The sequence below is a fragment of the Mus caroli genome, chromosome 4 (assembly GCF_900094665.2).
Source record: "Mus caroli chromosome 4, CAROLI_EIJ_v1.1, whole genome shotgun sequence".
Lineage (NCBI taxonomy): Eukaryota > Metazoa > Chordata > Mammalia > Rodentia > Muridae > Mus > Mus caroli.
In genome coordinates this window covers 2,328,399-2,332,335 of record NC_034573.1, presented here as the reverse complement: position 1 = coordinate 2,332,335, position 3,937 = coordinate 2,328,399, and the positions used below count along the sequence as shown (strand labels likewise).

The 3,937-nt window shown below is 41.7% G+C and overlaps 1 pseudogene across 1 annotated transcript; it reads right to left on the bottom strand.

Moving 5' to 3' along the window:
• Positions 1-2,086: 2,086 nt before the first annotated feature.
• On the bottom strand, positions 2,087-2,722 carry LOC110293679 (annotated as a pseudogene). The gene has a single exon (XR_002377836.2). The product of XR_002377836.2 is annotated as a ubiquitin domain-containing protein 2 pseudogene (transcript).
• Positions 2,723-3,937: the final 1,215 nt, after the last annotated feature.

Genomic DNA, 3,937 nt, shown 5'->3' with positions numbered 1-3,937 from the left:
GCACCTAGGTTTTTTCTCACCATGCCTGGAGGATTGTTATTCAAAGTATATGTGCCTTTAAAATTTAAACAAACAAACAAAAACCAAAAGCCCCCACAAATCTCTTAGGACAAACCCTCAAGAAACAAACAAGACCTTTTAACAATCAGGTTATTCATGACACCATCAAATTTCCTTTAGAAAAATAATAGGTTTAACCACTTTTCCAACTGACGGACTTTGAGATACTGTTATTCACTGTGACAAATGGACCAACCTTCCTGATGGTGGGAGGGAGATGCACTGGCATACCCTAGAGCCTCCACATGGAAATGTGGGCATCCTTGGTTGCTAAAGCTGTGTGTGCATTTCTGAATTTAGCTCAGTCACCACCAAATCTAAATTAGATACAATCACAAACTAAATGATGAACAGAATTAGGGAAATGGTTAATGTTCTCAGAAATGTAAGTTATAATTATAGATATATTTAAACAGGCTATAAGAAATTTAATACTTAAAAATTACATTTTAAACTACTTAGAGGTTTCATTCTGCCACTAAAATTATGAATGGCATTTTATATCTGAATAGGAGGTTTGGTATTTCCTGACTGAGAAAAGCACAGACCCTTCTTTCATCTACTGTTCAAATCTCACAAACTCTCAGAGACAATGTGGTCACATGGTAGTCCCCTTCTCAGGGAACCAACTTTTTTTTTTTAAGACACAGTTTCACTAAGTAGCTCTGGCTGGCCTAGAACTAGCTGTGTATTCCAGGCTGGTCTCAAATTCTGAGATCTGCCTCTTTCTACCTCTCAAGGCCCAGGATTAAAGGCAGGTACAACATGCCTGGCAAAAAACAGCTTTTAAAAGGCTCCAGATTAAATATAACCCTTGGCAGCTTTCTGCAGAGAAGGTGAGCCTGATTCACTATGTTCAGTCCCTTAGCCCAGTGTGCAGATGGAGGTTAATTCACCTTTGTTGGGAAGGTGTGGGAGGAACCCTGCCACCACAGTGACTGGAGTCAGAGTTAAGTGAAAGCACTCCAGTCTAGAGCCAGGCGCTACCATCTGTTCCCACCAATGCAGTTTAGATGACACTAGTTAGCTATCACACACGAACATTTTGAATTGGAATTTTCTCCAAGGCTTAGAATAGGCACAGTTTTCCCAGGAACAGGCAGAGAGGGTTTTACTNACATTCCCTGCAGGCAGGAAGGAGAAGATTGCTTTTCATTCTGGACTGGAAGCAGCTATACTCCATNTCTGTCTTGCCTGGCCCAGAAATATATAGGCGGGGCCAGGAAGCTACAGAAATGGTCACGCAGAGCATCAGGGTCAGCAANGNCATCACATAGTAGCTAGCTGTCAAGCCTGGGTACCACAGATATGTTAAGATTACTATGAAGCAAGACTAGAGACTTCTCAACTGAAAATACAAGCTCTAACTACTTACTAACGTGCTGCTCAGGGCTCCAGAGGATGCCCACTGCCAGCATGATGGCCACAGGACTGAGTGCATGTCAACAGGGAGCAGAACTTGGTGGGAAGGGAAGGAACACTGACAACTCCCAGTCTCACTGCCTCCTGGTGGGTAGGACTACACACCCAGAAGAGAAGCAAAACTCTATGCTCTTTTAGGTTCCACTTTAAAAGAAAAAAAAAAAAAAGATTAGGTTTTGTAACTGTTATTGGTGGTTCTGGAAAAAAATAATTTGACATGTATGTCATAAAAAATTCTGTGTCCAAAAGGTGCTTGGTGCTGTTTTTGATGGGTCTGGTGTCTGTTTACATTCGAGATCATTTAAATACAGCCATTACACAGTTGATAAATGTTTTAAAATAATGGTTATCTATTTCTTAACTGTCTTTCAAATTAGAAATTGTAAATTATAGAAATTGTAATTTTAAGAGTATCAGAGGCTGGCTCTGTGTGTTTTATTATTTTTGTTGGTCTCCATCACAGATGGAATTTTTCACTGGTAATTCCTCAGAACTAAATCCATTCATAGGGAATTCAGAGCAGTGAAAATAATTTCACTCCTTAGAGTAAGAAATGGTAACAATAAAAAGGACCCAAGGGATCTTGGAAGAAGGCTAGCCCAGCTCAGTTCTCCACTGGTGGTGGGGTTTGCACAGGCTGGCTAACTATAACCTGCACCACATAGTCCTTGGGGATCTTCAGCTCCTCCAGCTTCATCTTATCAGTGAGAGGCCTGCCAGAGAAGAACCACTGATGGCTGCCTGGCTCCACACCCTCTGTGGCATGTAAGCATCTCTTCATGTGAAACACTGTGTCTGTGCTGCGGACCACAAGCTTGAGGTCTTTGCCTGTGGAGAGCCGCAGACGGAGCTGAGATTCATGTCCAGAATTGGAAGGTGGCTCAGGAATATCAAGAGTCTCTATGTCACTCTTTTCCTCTATCATGTTGATTGGTGGTGCCAGGCAATAGACTGGCAGCTGGTACCGGTTCCCCAGCTCATCGTAGCACTCTGTCAGTGCACCGTGTGGTAGTGTTATGTTTGCACCGTCAATGATTGCCTGTGCCAGTTCATGATCATTGCTTTCAAAAGCATGTGCAGCAGCCTTCAAGGCATCCCAGATCTCTTTCCGGCCTTCAAAAGCTGGTTCAGTGTCCCAGAATTCATCCCTCTTGCTGCGCAGTTGTCCATCTGTCATGGGACAGTCACTTTTCCATTTTGGTTTCTCCCTTTTCAAAGGCTGGTTACGACCTAGAGCAAAGTTTCAGAGGTTTGTTTAGTCCATTATCATCATAGCGGGAAGGTAGGAAGCATGGCAGCGTCCAGGCAGACATGGTACTGGAGAAGGAGCTGAGAATTCTACATCTTGATCTGAAGACAGCAGAGAAGTCACACTGCAAGTTCCTCATTCTTTATGTTGGATTTAGTAGTACCTGTCATGGGATTCCAACAAATACCCTAAAAGATAATATCATGAACCTGAAGTTTTGTGTAGACAGTAGCAGTTGAAATAACACACCAGGGTTCTAGCACTTTCAAAATTAGATTTTAGCACAAGGGCCATTACCTCTGTGTTGGCTAGCTTCAGGTGTGGAGATGTGTGTGTGTGTGTGTGTGTGTGTGTGTGTGTGTGTGTGTGTGTGTGAGGGATGCTTTCAGCCTCTGGTATCTTGAGGGCTGACCTAAGAAAGGCCTTTTTAAAATATTTATGTTCTGCTGGTTATGTTTCTCTGGGGAATCCTGACTAATACAATCCTTCTATACCAGAAAAGAAAAACCATTTTCTTTCTACCTAGATGAATTTCCTTCATCAGAATGAAAGGACAGTAACTTCTGATGTCTCTTTTATAGTATTACTGGAAAAATTAGGTATGTGCCTAACATCAGAAGACTATACAATTTTTGCTTCTTAGAAAATGGTTTCAATTCAATTCCACTTATTATATAATGTGGATTTTAGCTATTTTTTTGGGGGGATGGGGGAGCATAGACTGAGACTGGAACTGTACATCTAACTTATTAATATTAAGTGGTATAGAACATTATTAGGATAATTATTTTTAGGTCTTTTATTCGTGGAAAATAGCAAGCTGGTAGAGAAAAAAAATATGCTCAGCTCCCGATGTTGTTTTTGTGTCTTTCTACAGATGGGTTTCTGGGTACCATTGTATCAGTAAGGCCTTTTATCACTGTGACAGATATTGACTTAGGCAGTTTGAGGTAGGAAGGATTTATTTGTCTCAAGGCATCAGAGGCTTCAGTGTGCACTCTTTTCTTCTATTAATTATGGTCTTGTGGTAATGAAACGTCAAGATACTGGGAGCATGTGGCAGAAGCCATTCCCCTCATGGCAGACAGGAACAGACGCAAAACACAGATCCAAGGACAAGTTCATATTGAGCAACTTTCCTCAACACCCCATCTCCTGAAGTTGCACAATCTCACTGAAGATTACTATCAAGCATTCAGCATCTGA